The sequence below is a fragment of the Tursiops truncatus genome, chromosome 10, assembly GCF_011762595.2.
Source record: "Tursiops truncatus isolate mTurTru1 chromosome 10, mTurTru1.mat.Y, whole genome shotgun sequence".
Lineage (NCBI taxonomy): Eukaryota > Metazoa > Chordata > Mammalia > Artiodactyla > Delphinidae > Tursiops > Tursiops truncatus.
Window position 1 is genome coordinate 2,949,126 of NC_047043.1, and position 18,370 is coordinate 2,967,495.

Genomic DNA, 18,370 nt, shown 5'->3' on the forward strand with positions numbered 1-18,370 from the left:
CCTCATTTTTGAAAAATGGTCTTGCTAGATTAGAAATGTTAGTTGACAGTCTTTTTTCTCCTTAAGCACTTTAAATGTATCAGCCCACTGATTTCTGGCCTCCATAATTTCTGATGAGAAATCAAGTGTTAATCTTACAGAGGATCCCTTGAACATAAGTCAATTTTCTATTGTTGCTTTCAAGAGTCTCTGTTTGTCTTTGGCACAAGACATATAGAAAAAAACAGCAAATTGGCAGAAATATACCCTATGTTATCAGTAATCACATAAAATATAAATGGATTAAATACTCCAATCAAAAGACAGAGGTCAGCAGTATAGATTTTTAAAGAAGAAAAAATCCAACTCTACATTGTCTACAAGAGACACACATTAGATTCAAAGACATGAACAGGTTGAAAGTAAAACAATGGAAAAGATATACCAAAAGAGAGCTGGAGTGACTATACTAGTATCACATGAATTGACTTTAAGATAAAACATTAACAGAGACAAAGAAGAACATTTTGTAAATAATAAATGGGTCAATCCATCAAGAAAATATAACAATTATAAACATAGGCATATATTAGTACAAAATAGATGAGGAAGAAAATAATAGAATTGAAAGGAGGAATACACAATCAACAAACACCATCAAGAAAATGAAAAGACAAGCTACAGAGCAGAAGAAAATGTTTACAAATCATATAGCTGACAAAGGACTTATATACAGAATACATAACAAACTCTTTCAGTTTAGAAATAGAAAGATAAAACAACCCAATTTTAAAGTGGGCAGAAGATCTAAACAGCATTTCACCAAAGAAGATGGCAAATAAGCATATGAAATGATGTTCAACATCATTAGGGAAATGCAGATTTAACCCTTAATGAGACATCATTACAGACCTATTAGTATGATTAAAATACTGGGAATCCCAAGTGCTGATGAGGATATAAAGCAATTAGATCCCTCACACATGCTGGTGGAAAAGCAAAATGGTAAAGCCATTTTGGAAAATAGTCTGGAAGCAACTTATAAAGATAAATATACATTTAACACTTGATCCAGGAATCCCACTCCTAGGTAATTTCCTAGGAGAAATGAAAACACATGTTCACACAAAACCCTGTAGGCTTTTTTTATAGCAGCTTTATCATCATTGAAAACTGGAAACTACCCACATGTCCTTCTACCAATGAATGGATTAAAAAGCTTTGGTAAATCCACTTAACTGAATACTACTCAGAAATGAAAAGGAAGAAACTACCGACACACATAACACAATGAATAAATTGTAAATGCATTTTACTAAGTTAATGGAATCAGAATCAATAGGCTACATGTCATATTAATCCATTAATATGACTTTCTGGAAATGGCAAATTATATGGATGGGAAAAAATCAGAGGGTTCCAAGGGCTGAGCATGGGGATAGGGTTAGGTTAATAGCAAAGGGGCCAACAGAAGGGAATTTGGGTTCACAGTACAGGGTAGATACATGCCTCTATCCACTTGTCAAACCCATAAAACTGTAAGCTACAAAGAGTAAATTTTACTGTATGTAAGTTTAAAAGAAATCAACCATAATGCAGGGGAAACCCAAAATGGAACAAAAAAATCGTAAAAAATGAACTTAACTGGGCTTCCCTGGTGCCTCAGTGGTTGACAGTCCACCTGCCGATGCAGGGGACACAGGTTCGTGCCCTGGTCCGGGAAGATCCCACATGCCACGGAGCGGCTGGGCCCGTGGGCCATGGCCGCTAAGCCTGCGCGTCCGGAGCCTGTGCTCTGCGATGGGAGAGGCCACAACAGTGAGAGACCCGCGTACCACCAAAAAAAAAAAAAAAAAGAACTTAACTATATTACAAATGAATAAAATAACCATGCTGAAAGGAGCAGGGAAGAAAAGAACCAAACTAAGTTACTCTGGGAAACAGTACTTTGAGTGTATATTTTAAGGTTCAAGACCAAAAGAACTTTTATTGTATTGTTAAAATACAATACTATATTTCAGTTAATAAATTTGTCTCATAGGAGCTAGCAATTCTAGAACTACTTTATGTGCATACTAGAATTGAACAAATAAGTAAAAATGCTTTAATTAATGAGAACCAGTTCTCTCACTGTTGAAGAAAGATGTTACAAATCAGGAAAGACTAAAGCTAAAACAAACCCTGGGGTGTTGAATGGGAGTCAGAGGTACTGGTATGAACTTAGGATTTTTAAATAAATATGTATGCGTGTGTTTGCACGGGTGAGTACACATACATATATTTTCAAGGCCCGTCCCCTAAGAAAACACACAAGTAATGACACCCAGAGGGCAATTAGCACGCCTAGTGCCTGATCTTGGTTTCTCAATACGATTCTCCAAGAAAAAATAAACCAGAGCTTGTGTGAGAAGAGGTTGATTCCAGGGCCGGAAAGCATGAGATAAGCCTGGAGCCTCCCATGGTACCAAAACAAAGGAAGCCCTCAAAAAGGACAGCAGCATGTTGACATGACACAAGAGTCAACCTGAAAGAGTTCCCAGTGGCCAAAACTGGGAAAACTTCAGAAATAAAATAAATAATGATACTACTGGAATATAACCCATAGATTAAAGTAAATATCCATGGGTCCATACTGATATAAATAACAATAAATAAATGAGAAATTTTTGCTAACAGAAGAATTTCAAATAATAAATGTAGAAGGAATGAGAGGAATACAAAATTGCCCTAGAACACAGTAATCATTGTTGCAGACAAGTCCACTAAGAGATGCTAAAGTTAGTGGGAAAACGTTTTAGGAGGGACAGGATATTTGCCTAGTCTCAAAGTATCTTCTCCAAGAGACGTATTAATTACAATGGGGAAAATCGTTATTTTACAGAGGAGAAATCCATCGTGCGCAACCTTAACCAAATGACCGATGATAATTCGACTAATAATGATCACCAACAATAAGACATATTGACATCATGTAACCCCTAATAGGATGCACTGAGAAGGGCACATCACTTCTGTGATATTCTTGCCAAAAAATAAATCCATTCAATCTAATCACGAGAAAACACTGGAAACCCAAATTGAGGGAAATGCTACAAAATAATTGACCAGTGCTCTTCAAAAGTGCCAAGGTCATGAAAGACAAGAAAAGACTAGGAACATTTAAAGACTGGAAAAGGCTAAGAAGACATGACCACTGAAGGTAGAGCAGGATCCCAGAACGGATCTTAGGATAGGAAAAGGGCATTTGTGGAAGAAGTAGTGAAATGCAAATGAAGTCTACAATTCACTAAGCAGTGTTGTAGCCATGTTAATATCATAGTTTTGACAACTATTCCATCATGTATAAGATGCTAACATTTGGAGAAGCTGTGTAAAGGCGGTATGAGAATTCTCTGTACTGTTTTTGCAAGTTTTTTATAAATCCAAAATTGTTTCAAAATAAAAAGGGTTTTAAAAGCAAATGTTAAACTATAATTTTAAAACGGAAAAAGGTATATGAATTCTGATAGGTATTTAAAATAATGCTCAACATCAATTGTCATAGTCATAATGTAAAGTAAAACTAAAATGAAATACGACTACAAACCCACGAGAATGGCTAATATCAAAACACTGGCAATATCGAGTACTGGCAAGGATGTGGAGAAAATGGAATCCTTACACATTGCCGGTGGGAGTTTAAGATGGCATGGCCTCTTTGGAAAACAGTGTGGCAATTTCCTGAAAAGTTAAATATATATTTATCATACAACTCAGCAATTCCACTCCTAGGTATCTACCCAAGAAAATTAAAATACATTCTCACAAAAACTTGCACGTGAGTGTAGCATCATTACTTACAACAGCCCCAAACTGCAAACAGCCCCAATATCTGTTAACTGGAAATGGATAAACAAAAGGTGATGAACACTAGTATTAATGAAGAACACTACTCAACGATAAAGAGAAGCTACTGCCACTGCTACGACACGGATGAGCTTCGCCAACGCTATGCTAAGTGAGAGAAACTGCACATGAGAGCATGAATTACAGAATTTCATTTGTATGAAATGTCCGTAAGAGGCACATCTAGAGACAGGAAGCAGGTGCGTGGTTGCCAGTCACACAGCCCTATACCTCCAACACACCTTCCACATTCTACCCTTTCTCACCACCTCCACTGCCACAGTCCTGGTCCAAATGCCCGCCCCTCCCACAGGAATTAACACCAGTAGCCTCCTGGTGGGTCCTGTGCTTCTACCCTCAGCCCCATCCTCTACTCTCAGCACAGCTAAAACCTAAATCCGATCCTCTTACTATTCTCAGAATTCTCCAAGGTTCCCCATTCTACTCAGGGAAAAGCCAAAGTCCGTAACGGGCCCACCTCTCTCTCCTCCCCCTCGAATCTCCCGGCACCCACGATGCCGCACCCACTCCGGCCTCCTCGCCGTTCCTCAGCCACACCAGGCACGGGGACCTCTGCTCGGCCCCCCTCCACCCGCATGCCCTGCCTGGGCTCTTAGCTCATAGATTTGCTCAGATTCCACCTGCCCAAGGAGGCCTCACCCTGACATCTCTATTTGATCTGCAACGTGCCTTCCCGCCCCAGAACATTTACTCTGCTTGCCCCCCCGCCCCAACCCTGCTTCTTTGTCCCCAGCACTTACCACCTCCCAGCACACTGGAGAATTTTCTCATTGTGTTTACTGCTCTGCTGTCTTAACTCCCCTACGAGGATATGTAATCTTTCTCCTCCAGGGCAGGAATGTTAGTCTACTTGGTTCACTCATGTGTCCAAACACCTAGAACAGTGCTTGACACTTAGTAAGGCCTCAGTGAACATCTGCTGACACGAATGAACAAGTGAGTGAAAGAATCGTGAATTTGAGACAAGTGGCTGTAGGGCAGTTGTGTGATGTGCCAGTTAAGAGCCACTTGCGCTGAGTCCTGTGAGATGACTGAGATCCTTTGAGCAGAGGACCGAGACTCTAGAATTCTGGCCACAAAATAACTGCATTCACTCAGGGCCACCGCTAACCCATGAAGGGCCTCTGGGTGAATTAGAAAGGGTGGCCCTTCCTCCTGGCAGATGCAGCCCTGCGCCAGGGTGATGGCTTGGACGTTGAAGGGTGGCCTGGATTTTGTCCCTCTCACACCTCAGCCCGGTGACATGGCACAATGCACGACCTGCCCAGTTGTACATGATGGTCTTGCGTCCACGTGGACCTCCAGAACCAGAACGTGCCCATAGCTGTCCACTCCCCACACCCATACCCCCAACACACACACCCTCCCCGCCGCAGTTGTGCCCAGGTCTTCCTGTGTAGGCGTACTCGTCCCTGGCGAACGGTCCCTGTGGGCTCACCCTCACCCTCTCCCGAGCTTGCCCGCTCAGAACTGCCCTGGCACTGTGGCAGACTTTTTGCTCCATATTTGATGCTTTCTCACCGCTCACCCCTCTGGTTTCCAAATCCTTGCCTACAACACTGTCTCTGGACCCCATGTGCTCTGTGACTCAAAGGAATGGCCCATCTCCCCTCTCCCAGGCTAAACCTCACTTCCCCAAACCAGTCTATGGTCAGTATTAAATTCTTCCCAGACTAGACTGCACTAAATCTGCCCCTCCCCGCCCCCATGGCCCTCAAGCTGTGCTCCAGAACCCTCAGGGCTGCTGCCCTGAGCTGCATGGAGTTGCAGGAAGGGGACACAGGGTGCCCGCTTCAACAAATGCACCTCTACTCACAGTATTTACAGCTGTCAAGTACGATTTCTGCCGGAAGAAAAGTTCTACTTTTAAACAACACTAGAACATGGATATTTGACGCCTTCAAGATGGACACTCACTTTAATTTGGTAAAAACTTTGTCACAGCATCTCCCTCTTAAATGAGTTCCAGCAGAGCACCTGTAGAATGTCTGGCTCTGAGTGATGGAATTACTTGGTGAGCCCTTCGGGATTAAAAGGCTACACTATGCATGCTTTGGTGACTTGCTTTCTAGTATTAGAAACCAGATTACAGTTAAGGCAATCTACCAGATAAAATGACTTTGATTTTTAAATGCTTGATCTCTAGCTGTTCTTTCTGAAAGTAATTACACAGCAGGGCCAGCATCTTCCTGTAATCTAAGGACTCACTCCCTAACTTATCTGTCCTGCGCAAGCTCCCCATCTCGGTATGTTTGGTGGAACACGCCTATACTTACGTGGGACCTAAAATGTAAATGATAAAAGTGACTCACGGTGAGCCATGTTCCTACTTGTCTGCTTAAATTTGCCACAGTGGGTAGACGCTCCACAGGGGCAGGGTGGCCAGCCTGCTGACCCTGAGGAAGAGATGGGGGAGGGGAGCAGAAAATGGGAATTACCCGAGCCTCTAAAAATGACCCCCGACTCAACTACAAAAAATAAACAACGTGGTTTAAAAATGGGCAAAGGACTTGAACAGACATTCCTCCAAAGAAGACATACAGATGGCCAACAAACACATGAAAAGATGTTTAACATCATTAATTAGGAAACTGCAAATGAGAAATTTTTTTGATAGTGGTCATCCTAACGAGAGTGACATATTAGGATGACTACTATCGAAAAGGAAGGGAGGGAGGGAGGATAAAGAAAGGAAAAGAAAAGAAAAGAACAAGTGTTAGCAGGGACGTGGAGAAACTGGACACTTGTGCACTGTTGGTGGGGCGTGAAATGGTACAGCTGCTATGGAAAACAGCATGGCAGGTTTTCGAAAACTTAAAAAGAGAATGACCATACAACCCAGCAATCCCACTTCTGGGTGTACACCTAAAAGAACTGAAAGCAGGGACTTGAAGAGGTATTTGTACACCCATGTTCATAGCAGCACTATTCACAACAGCCAAAAGGTGGAAGTAACCCAAGCATCCACTGATAAGTGAACGGATAGACAAAATGTGGTCTATACATGCAATGGAATATTATTCAGCCTTAAAGAGGAAGGAAATTCTGACACAGGCTGCACAATGTATGAACCTTGAGGACATTATGCTCAGTGAAATAACCCAGTCACAAAAGGACAAATACTGTGGGAGTCCACTTACATGGGGTTCCTAGAATAGTCAGATTCACAGAGACAGAAAGTAGAATGGGGGTTGCCAGGGGCTGGGGGCAAATGAGGAGTTAGTGTTTAACGAGGATGTCGTTTGGGTTTGAGAAGATGAAATGGTTGAAGATGAATGGGTGGTGGTGACGGTTGCAGAACAATATGAAGGTATTTATCACTACTGAACTGTACACTTAGAAATGGTTAAGATGGTAAATTTTATGTTATGTGTATTTTACCAGAATAAAAAAAAAATGGGGGAAAAATGACCTTCTGACTTTAAAGAAGGCAGCTGTGGCCTGGGAGAAAAGATAGGTGAGTGCACTCCAATTTGACCGGCGTTCCAACGAGAAGCAGGTACTTTCAAAATCTGGTCTACAGTGTTAACCAAAGACGTAAAGAAACACAAGGCTGGCAGGCGCATCAGTTGTAATGTGCTTTCTTGGGGGCAGCGAGGAGATACGTACGATGTGTGCGCCCCCAGTTATAGCAATTCCACTTTTCGGCATTTCACCTCAAGAAATAATCATAGATGTTCATAGGATGCATCTGTAAGGATGAACATTTGTTTACAATAACAAACGACTGGAAACCACTTAAAAATACAAAACTGGGGCACGGTGAAACAAATGAAAGTGTCACAATGCCACCAGTATACAATTAATAAAAACCTTACCGTTAAAGAATATTTAGTGGCATGGGGAAATGTTCTCAATAAATCACTAAGTGTGAAAAAAAATGACAGAACAGTAAGTCCACTATGCCCATATTTCTGCTGAAAAATTTTACATATGTAAAGAGAAAGAGCTATAGTACAGTTGATTTTACCTTCATCTTTCTACTTTTATTATTTTCCTAATTTTTCATGCTGTATATGTACTTTTTATGTGATCAGAAATAAAAACACTGTATACATTTTTCCAAGTTAAATCTGAGTCTCTTCATTCTTAATTGGAAAACACTGGCCCCAGGATAGGCTGAAATTTGCCCTTGCCAGGTGCAAAGAAAGGGAGCAAAAAAATGCCCCCTTTTTTTATTGTCCTAAGTCAGTTTTTACTGTCAGAAACCACACTGTAAGAGAGGGTTTAAAATGTTTAAGAGAATAAATTTTGCAATCACTCCAAAAGCACCTATTTGCATGAAAGTCATTGGTATGCAAATTTCCAATCACTCCCATCTTATTCATTAAAACCAGTCACCCAAGTTTCTCTCCAAGCAATAACTGATGGGGGTGGGGAAGGCAGAGGGGCACGAAAGGGGAGGACTCCGGAGCCTGGAGGTAGAGCTACATTCCCTTCAATACCAATTCTGTATTTTAGACGTTCAGATTCCCATTTCCACGATTCCATCATCCACTATGTTCATGACATAACTTTTATTTTATAGTCATCTGTTTGCACTAGTTCCCCCATTTGGACGTCTGCTGGCACTGTGCATTTTTTACTTGTCCCAACACTAGTGTGGACTGGCTCTGGGAACTACATTCCAAAATACCTTGCCAGACAGTAAGGAATGCTGCACTGCGATCCCTGCAAGAGGGACGAAGTTAGAGGAGAGGAGCAGAGGCTGAGTGATGTTCGCCACTGGAGGTTCACAACAGGGCACTCAGGCCCCTGGGGTCCTGGGAGCGCAGCCCTGCAATGCCACAGCCCACTGCACGCTTGCCTCATCTGTAAAACCGCTGACTCCAATGCAGGGAATACAGGAAGGCCCGGTGACAAGGGGACAAGACGTCAGTGTGGCTGCAGGAGAAATCTCAGCTCTGTGCAACCAGAGGGAGCCCGTCCTTGAAGTTCACACAAGCCCGCTAAGCTGCTTCCGGGACATGGAGACCCTCCAGAGCCAAGCGAAATTGTAGTCACACTCACTTCAAAATGAACCCCACATGATTCACATACTAAGCTAGAAATGTGTGAGATATTCAGTGAGGGGGAAAGAAGAGGAAGGGCTCTTCAGAGAAAAAGCCCCATCACTAAACCACGACGTCGGACTGTGATGCTTGTTAAAGGACAGTCAGCTTAGTTCCTGCACCCTCATAAGGTACAGGGAGCTATGGTGGGTTCAGGCCAGCTCCACCTGCCTGGGGTTCCTCCTGCCTGGGGCTCCTCCTACCTGGGAGTCCTTCCTACTGAGGCTCCAGCTGGCTGGGGTTCTTCTTACCTGGGGGTCTGGGGATCCACCTGGCTGGGGCTACACCTGCTTCTCAAGTATCCCCAGGGTCTCCTATGGGTCATGGCCAAGGTACCACCTGCAGGGGATCTTTCTAAGACACAATTCCAGCCATCCCCTGCATTAACGTCTTCTGAGACTGCCTGTCACTTTCAGGATAATAGCTATTCTCCACAGATCGTGTTCTGGGCCTTTCCTGACCCACCCAGATGCTCTAGCAGGACTCTGGCAATCTGGGCGGGCCTTGCCACCAGAGCTCCTGCCTCTGTGCACGTCCCCGCAGCCTGGGATGCAACTCCTCCTGTATCCGCCTGAGAAACTTCTACGCCAGCTTGGAGAGCAGCCCCAAACCACCTCCTCCAAACTCCTTTGTCCCTGGAGACGAAGAGAGTAGTAGACAAAGTATGAACCTATGAATTTAAAAGGTCTGAGCTGCATTCTGGCTCTGTCACCCATCATCTGTGCAGTCTTGGGTGCCTTAACCTTGCAAACCTTTGTTTCTCTGTCGTCAAGTACGGGTAACAAAATCCACTCCACGGAGCTCTTTGGGGCGATGGAGGATGTTGCCTTCCCCCTTCCCCAAGCCATGAGACCCCAAGAGGCATCTTATTCGTGTGTATCCCAGGAGTTTCCAAGGCTTTTACCCCTGGAGGGGCCCACACACTGCCTTGTGAATGAGTGAGAAAGCCCGCTGATGCAATTTTCCTTTGCGGGCGGGCGTCGGGCACGCCTGTGCGGTGGGTTTACAGAGGTGGTTCTCCACTCGGACCCCCATCATGATGCCTTGGAGAGGTTTTAAAAAATGCCACTGCTCCTCCTGGTAGAGATTCTGCTTCTGAGGGAGAAGCATCATAGGGGCCGGGGCTCTGTTGACAACCCTCCAGGGGGTGGCGTGGGGCAGCAGAGCCGGCAGAGACACTCAGCACCTGAGCTCTGCCTTCCCACCTTTGTCTCCTCCTCCTCAGCTTACAGACACCGCCCACCCCAGCTTCCAGGGGAGGCAGGGGTCGACTAGGGGAAGTGGAAAGAGGGATGAACTGGGGGGAAACGTGACCGGCCCCAGCTACAGGGACTAAGCAAGTACAGTCAACAAAACAAGCAGGTGTCTACTGCCAGGTTTTGGCAACTGAGTATTTTCCTGTGAAATCAGTTGACTAAACACTGCAGCCAGGGACGCCTTCTGGGCGGTGCCCTACCAACTAGTACACGTGGGTGAACAGGCTGCCCCTTTGAGGGTCCTGAAAGGTCAGCTGGGTGCTCCCAGGCCAGAAGGCCGCAGCAAAGGCCACTCCAGCGAAGACCCAGCCCCGGCTCAGTTTACCTGGGTACCGAGACCCTGCCGCCTCCTGCAGAAATCCCAGCAGGAACCCTGCTCTTGGGCCGCAGCAAGACAGCGGTCAGTTAGCTCCCAGAAGACAACCACAGAAACTGGCTGGCCCGTCCTCTCAGACTTTGGGGAGAAGGTGCCAGCCGCCTACTCCCAAGAGGCGGATGAGGATCCCTGAAACGTGGAGAGGAGGCGGGCTCACGGGATGCTCTGGGGAAACGCAGACGAGCCCCGCGTTGCCCAGCCCCCAGGAATGGGGAGGCTTGGCCACACAAAGCCGTTCCCCCAGCCTCCCGCCCTCCTTTCTCCCCTCCAGGCTCAGGCCCCCTGAGTGAGGCAGATTGCAGCTGCCAGCAACCCCGTGCGGCCCAGCTCCTGGGAGACCCCCACCCCACTTCTCCCCTCACCCCTCCCCTCTTGGGACTGGCAGGACCGACTCTCCCCCACCCCACTTCTCCCCTCACCCCTCCCCTCTTGGGACTGGCAGGACCGACTCTCTGGCAGGTCTGCGGGGAGATCTGGTTGGTAACACCTGGATTCGGGGTCGTCTGGCTGTCAGTGAACGGCCGCCTGTCTTGAGAATCTGGGAGCCTGGGTTTCTCTCCCCGTCAACCCTGGGCCTGCCCCAGACATGAGCCTCTCCTTTATGTGCCTCTCGATGACATCACCACGTGTCCTGAGGGAGTTTCTCCTATTGTGAGATTACAGACAACTGAGCTCTCCCCCTTTTTTCACAGTTCCACAGTCAGGCAGCACCCTCAGGCTCCTGACAGCATGAGGGGGAGGTGCCTTGTAGGAAGAAGTCAATACAATGGGAAATAGATCGAAATCTATCAGCATCAGGGGGGACCTGGCTAGTCTGCTGCTCAGGGACCCAGCTTCACTGCTCCAGGCGCAGGACGTGGAGCTGGGAGGGGGGGGGGTAGGGAGGTGGGGGGGGGCTGGCCTCACACACCCGGAGGCTCCCCGCTGCTCTGTAAATGTCTTCTCTCTCCTACCACCAACCCATGGCGTTTAACGGCAAATGAGTGGGTGGCGAAGAGAATTTCCCACCTTGGGAAGAAGCAGTTGAGTCTGCCAGTCACTGAAGACACTGTGATTTTCGTATGTGTAATGGGAAAAAGTCGCTCTACCTCACTCTTACAGGAAAATCGAGCGGGGTGGACAAGGGGGCTTTGGGCGGTAGCTGGAGCCAAGCACGCTGGCTTTACCCTGCACACATCACTGTGTGAGCACAAGCGCTTGTGTAAGCAGGAGGGGGACGCGAGGGTCGCCTCTTTCCTAGCAGACCTCAGGTCCCACGGACAGCCGATGCACTTGGTGAAACTGTGGAAGGAATAATTCCTTCCACAGCAATCTGAATGATTTTAGGAGTTTGGGGCTGGGAATAAAGCCGGGAATTTCATTATCTAGGCAATGAGTGATGGTGACTGCACCAGCTCCCCAGGAGGAGATCAAAGAGTTCATCAAGGGCCCCAAAAATCACTGACCAGGAAAGATTAGAGGAACTGATGGTACACCCACAGAAGACCAAGGTGAGAAGGGCCAGAAAGGCAGACTCTTGAGAAGCTTCCAGAAACGTTACAAGTAATGAAACACTTGAGCAATTTTTTTTTTTAATATGAAACCTCTATGGAACAAAAATTGTTCTGTCCCCCCAAATCTTCGGTAAAGTCTGCTACCCACGCAAAGGCCTTGGTGAGTTTTTTTTCCGTGAAGGCAGAGGGAGTTATGAAAGCTACCAAAAAGGCTGAATTTCCGTCTGGGCTAGGCTGTGGTAGGGCGTGGTGTGCTGTGGCACCGTATAGAATGGCATGGGGCAGCAGGATGTGAGGTGTCATGGTGTGGTGTGGTATAGTGTCCCTGGGGTGGGTTCACACAGTGTGGCGTGCTATGGTGTGGTCTGGTGTGCTGTGGCATGGTCCACGGCGTGACATGGAGTGTCAAGTTGAACGAACAGGCAGGATACAGGATGAGATACAGGATAGACAGTGATTATCGTCAGAGAGAGGGTGGTTGGGGACTGGACTGGAAGGGACACAGGAGAGCTAACTGGAAATGTCCTGCAGGAAGCTAGAGAGAGACGCAGGAAGAGCACCCAAAGGAAAAGTCAGACCTGGACACCTGGATGTGAGTCGTCCTCTAGAGGGGACAAGGGATGTCGTCACAACAGGAGGGCCATCTGCTGAGTGCAAGGACAGAGCCAGGTGTTTTACGTACATATCTCCCTGGTCCTCACAATGATCCTGAGAGATAGCACTCGACAAAGTGAGGCTCAGAGGTGAAGCAGTTTACCTGAGGTCACACAGCTAACCAGTGATGGAGGTGTGTGTGAACCCAGGTAAACCTCAGCTTTTTTCTGGGAGTACTCATACCTAAAGGAGGATTTCACAGAGGTTTTCAGAAGATGCTCTGTACACATCCACGGAGAACAAGGGGATGATTCTAATCACTGTACCCACCTGCACTGGTTACCCATAACATTTGGTGGTAGGGAAGAGAGCCCCAAAATGCTGGCTTAAACAAGGTAAGGGTTTACAGGACCACTGGGCGGCTTACGCCAGGGAGGACACTTTACACTGTGGTCCAGGAGGAGCCACTGCAGATACCAGCAGCCCTGGGGCCTTGTTTTTCTCTCTCAAGAGGAGAAATCAGAGGAGGGTGGGCGAGAGCTGGCGTAATAGTTCCCCAATTCATGAGGAACCCAGGTCCTGTATAGATTTCCACTCTACTATCTCCACGCTCATGCTTATAAGATGGCTGCTGGGACTCCAGCCATCACATCCGTGTTCTAGACAGGAAGAAGGATGAAGGGCAAAGAGCAAAAGGAGCAGACTGCCTTAGGTAGCTAGCTCCCTTTAAACTGCTTTTCTGAAAACCGGAAGCTCACCTTATACCCTCCATTTATACCTCATTAGCCATAACTATATTACATCGTCATTCTTACCTAGGATGGGAGGATCCGAGGTGTAGCTTTTATAAGTGGGCATACTACTAAACCCAAATAAAATTGGATTCTGTTAGTACTGAGAAGAAGAGAATGGATATTGGAGATCATTCTAGCAAGATCTGCAACCTCACTTCCATGACACAATCACACCCGGGAGCTCTAACGCCAGGTGCCAGCTCCTTCACAGGATCAGCCGTGACACTGATCACAGGATCAGGCGTGGAAAACCCAGCCTCTGCACAGAGAATGTCATAGTTAAATCTGACAAATATTCATATCGAGCATGAATTTGAGGTCAGAGAATGGAGACAGTGGGTTTGGACCATACATCTCCTCATTGCAGGACTGGACGGTGGGAGGTGTAAGAAGCACAGTCATGTTGTACCATCACTAAGCCCATTACCCAATTGGGAGGAGCTTCGGTCTTTGTGTCCTCTGGTGTATCTAAGTTAATGGATTTAGGTTTGGAAAGGAATAAGCTTTGATAAGGCAGTATTCTTTAAGGGGCATTAACTTATCTGTTCTACACAGCCTGGACTCCAGAATTTTGTCAGAAATTGTCACTTGGGCATAGCCAGACCAGGTACCCATTCTTAACAATGTCCAGAAATGTCCTATTATGAGTTGAATTATGTTCCCCCACATTCATGTGTTGAAGCCCTAACCCCCAACACCTCAGAACATAACCATAGCAGGAAACAGGATCTTTACAGAGGTAATTAGGTTACCTCTGTAAAGGTCAGAGTTCAGTTAGGTGGGCCTTAATCCAATCAGACTGGTGTCCTTATAAGAAGAAGAGATTAGGACACAGACACACAGAGGGACAACCGTGTGAGGACACAGGGAGGAGGTGGCATCTCCCAGCCAAGGTCAGAGGCCTCAGGAGAAACCACCCTGTGACACCTTGATCTTGGACTTCCAGCCTCCAGATTGTGAGAACATCAATTTCTGTGGTTTAAGGCCCCTAGGCTATGGTCTTTGTTACAGCAGCCCTAGCAGACTAATACAGGCTCTTTCCCAAAATAAAGCGCTAAGAATGATTGAACCTATACAGGAAAGAATGAGAAAAGCATACAATTGACTAAAGGGCTAACTTAAGCATAATTCTTCACGTATCAGGCTACAATTCACACACAGTAGAGTTCTGTTACTAACGGTTAATTCTCCTCACTAGGAGACTGGACCTGGCTGGGGTAAACGCCTCTGTCTTGGTGTGGCTCAGGTACATCGCTCCTTTCCTACTGTCTGGTGCTTCTCTGAATAGGGATCTTTAACAGCAGTCACAGGGTACCTTCCATTTCATTGCCTGCCATTCTTCAAAGCTCCATTTTTAAGTGCCGCGTTTCCATCAACTATCTTTCTAGGTTCTGGTGAAAGCAAGACCTGTACGATGTTGAAATGCACAGCGCTTCTCCTCCCTTCCAGGGGCCGGCTCCTCCGCGGTCCAGCCAGTCCAACCGCAGCGGCTTGTTAGCTGGGAGATGGCGTCTCTATTCACAGGCTTCGTTTTGTCCTGTGATTTGGGAGTGGGGGTGGGTGTTGATATATGACTCTTGCATTTTGGTGGGAAGAAAGAAACTTCCCGTTTGGTTGCTGTCGCTGACAACAAAACAACTTCCTACCATTCCTCAGGCTTCCCTGACTCACTGATACTTCTCATCTGACACCTCCCTGCACCTCCCGTCCACTCCCCAGTTGGGGTATTTAACTGTTTTGTACCCGCTATGTGTAGGCTGAGGAGGCTTTGCCAACCCATCACTGCTGGCTGTTTTTGAATCAAAGCATTTGCCTGAAAAAGAGAAGGAGAATTCAATGAAGCAGAGTTGAGGGGCCTGGCACAGCTGGGGGTGCCCAGAATCCCACAGCCTCCCGCTTAGGGCATGGTCTGCAGCAGCAGATGGACATCCCTTCCCCTCCCCACATGGAGCCTGGACCTCTTACTCATCACTGATGGGGAAATCGCTTAAATAAATAGATTAAAATTACCAAAAAGAATACATTAGAAAGATAAGAAATATGTGTTATCTGTAAAATAAACTATCACAGAGAAAAACCAGAAAGTTCAAAAATAACTAAATACTATATGCAAATTACTTCATTCTTTTAGGTACAGTATTTGCTAAAAGAGGATGAAGTGGCAAATACAAGTCGGGGGGCGAGACCCATGGGGCCTGTACAAGTCGGGGGGGCAAGACCCACGGGGCCTGGGCCAGAAGAAAAATTCTTGGAGGCCCCGCAGGGGCTGCCTCCCCAGGGACACAGGCTGAGGCCCAGACACGCCGTAAGGCAGAAAACATGCTCGCGGCGCATCTGCCCTGTAGCCTGAGGAGTCTGGTGAGCCCCTTAGCTATTCCAGATGATTTCCCCGTGGCCCAGCTCGCATGTAAATGCAACACCCAGCTGGCAGGCAGGCTAATTCCTCCTCAAACAGGCCACCTGCCAGAACGGGGCGAGCTCTCGGAGGAGCTAACGAAGGTGCATATAAAATCTGCTAACGAGGCCATTTCTAAACACACACACTGTCTAGGGGAGGGAAGGGGACTACGGCTCAGGAGACACTCGGGCTTCAGGAAGCAGGATGCACAGACATGGCTCTGGGCCGAGCTCTGGTCCCTGCTCTGTCCCTAACCAGCCGTGGGACTCTGGGACGTCAGTACTGCCTGCATGTCACCGTGTCCTGTAAGAAAATCAGGGTAAACCACAGAGCTCTGCGGTCACTCCGGCTCCCGTGGTGTCGGGCCAAATCTGCTTCTTCTCCTCAGTCTGGTTTGGACAGGTGGGGTGGCTTCCTTCGCCTGCCCCACCCATGCACAGAGCAGGCCCGAGTCCCCCGCACAGAGCCCGAGCCCAGGGTCCGCCCTGTCTGTCCAGCAGGACAGCCTCACCACAAGCTGCCAGCACTGAGGAGCGAGGCCAGAACCCCGAAGCAGCTGCGGTCGGACGCCCGGGGAAGATGTAGTGGGAACGTCCAGGCCTGGCCAAGCAGCAGGCCAAGCAGAGTGGCACCTGCGTGGGATTCAGGAAGGAGGCTGCGGGGCTGAGCCCGAGGAAGGGGACAGGCGGGGCCCAGCTGAGGGGCAGGCTGCTCCAGGAGATCGTCTGCGGACAGGCACGGGCTGACAGAGGTCCAGCTGAAGGCCGAGCCCAGCCTCGTGGAGGGGCTCACGCTCCGACGGGTGGTGTCTGAGTCCCCTTTGAAGGACTCAGACACCCACCCCGCCTGGTCTCCCTTTGAAGAAGGGGAGCATGTCAGCAGAGAAGCCCCACTGCCAGCAACTTCGGGGTCCATCCTGAGGCTGGCCCCGGCCCAGCTGTCTCAGCCTGGGACACAGGACACAGGACAACTCTGAGGACAACAGTTGGCTTCTCCCTCCTCTCCCTGCCCAACGCCGCCTCCTGCCCATTCCATCTCCGAGCCTGTTTCCAGAGAACCTGCCTTGCCTCTGAACGGCTCCACGACGACCCTCAGTCCCCAGCTTGCGGGCTCTGTCCCCTGGGGTCCCCTCAGCAAGAGGTCTTAGACCGGGACCTGCTTCAGCCGGCTCACATCCTCTCTCCAGCCGTATCTCTTGCAACTCGGCTCAGTGATGGGGGCTGGAGCCTGGAACCGACGTGGTGGGAGTATTTACACCATGGAAACTGGCAAACTCTGCAGATGAGGGCTTTTTTTTCCCTGGAAAGCTGGTTGTTAAACATTCACCAGCACACCACTACTTCCGTATAATAATAGGACCAGACTCTTCACAGAGACCTGCTTTGCTCCATGGCATGTCGTGAAGAGAGCAGAAGTGTGGAGAGGATGGAGCGTTACAGGAGATGCAGGATAAAGCTGCAGACGATTCTTCCAAGAGCAGACATTCTGAGGGGGCCTCCGGGGTGCCCTGTTCTTATGGGGGATGGAGCTGTTCTGGCAGCAGTGGCAGGCAGAAAACCCGCACCTGGCTGGTTGGGTCCAGATGCACAGAAGACAATGAACCTCTGGGCGCTGAGAAAGGGGAAGAATATATTTGATGTCCTTTAAACAAGTATGAAGAGAAATTTTCCATTAGGCTAGTACATTCTCCTCTAAAAGAATGGCTTACTGGTAAGTAATTCACCAATTTTCTAATGATGCTCAGATGTGGCTCAGAGTGGAAACATCATAGACACCTGTTAAATGAATCAATGAGCCAATCCTGACTTTCAGATAACCAGAGATGCCTTACAATATGTAAAATAAATAAACATTTTAAAAAAAGCCATCCGTATGAGCTGAGAGCACACTCGCTGAGAGAATGTGTATGTTAAAAAAATAAAGTTACCATATGATACAGCAATCCCACTCCTAGGCATATACCCAAACAAAACTATAATTTGAAAAGGTACATGCACCCCATGTTCATAGCAGCACTATTCACAATAGCCAAGACGTGGAAACAACCTAAATGTCCATCAACAGATGAATGGATAAAGAAGATGTGGTACATATACACAATGGAATATTACTCAGACATGAAAAGGAATGAAATAATGCCATTGCAGCAACATGGATGGACCTAGAGATCGTCATACTAAGCGAAGTAAGTCAGAGAAAGACCAATATCATATGATATCACTTATGTGTGGAATCTAAAATACAACACAAATGAACATATCTACAAAACAGAAACAGACACACAGACATAGAGAACAGACTTGTGTTTGCCAAGGTTGGGGGTGAGGGACTGGGAGTTTGGGATGAGCAGGTGAAAACCAGTATATATAGGATGGAAGAACAACAAGGTCCTACTGTAGAGCACAGGGAACTGTATTCACTGTCCTATGATAAACCATAGTGGAAAAGAATATGAAAAAGAATCTATGTATGTATAACTGAGTCACTTTGCTGTACAGCTGACATTAACACAACATTGTAAGT

At 47.3% G+C, this 18,370-nt stretch overlaps 1 long non-coding RNA gene across 1 annotated transcript in view; it reads right to left on the bottom strand.

Annotated features, from left to right (window-relative positions):
* Nucleotides 1–7,602: 7,602 nt before the first annotated feature.
* Nucleotides 7,603–18,370, bottom strand: part of LOC109551548 (uncharacterized) — a 55,551-nt gene continuing 44,783 nt past the window's right edge. The window contains exons 3-5 of the long non-coding RNA XR_002178344.3: nucleotides 11,056–17,458; nucleotides 10,518–10,697; nucleotides 7,603–9,571 (exon numbers count right to left, since the gene is read on the bottom strand). This is a non-coding gene — a long non-coding RNA (uncharacterized lncRNA). The remainder of the gene's footprint in view (nucleotides 9,572–10,517; nucleotides 10,698–11,055; nucleotides 17,459–18,370) is intronic.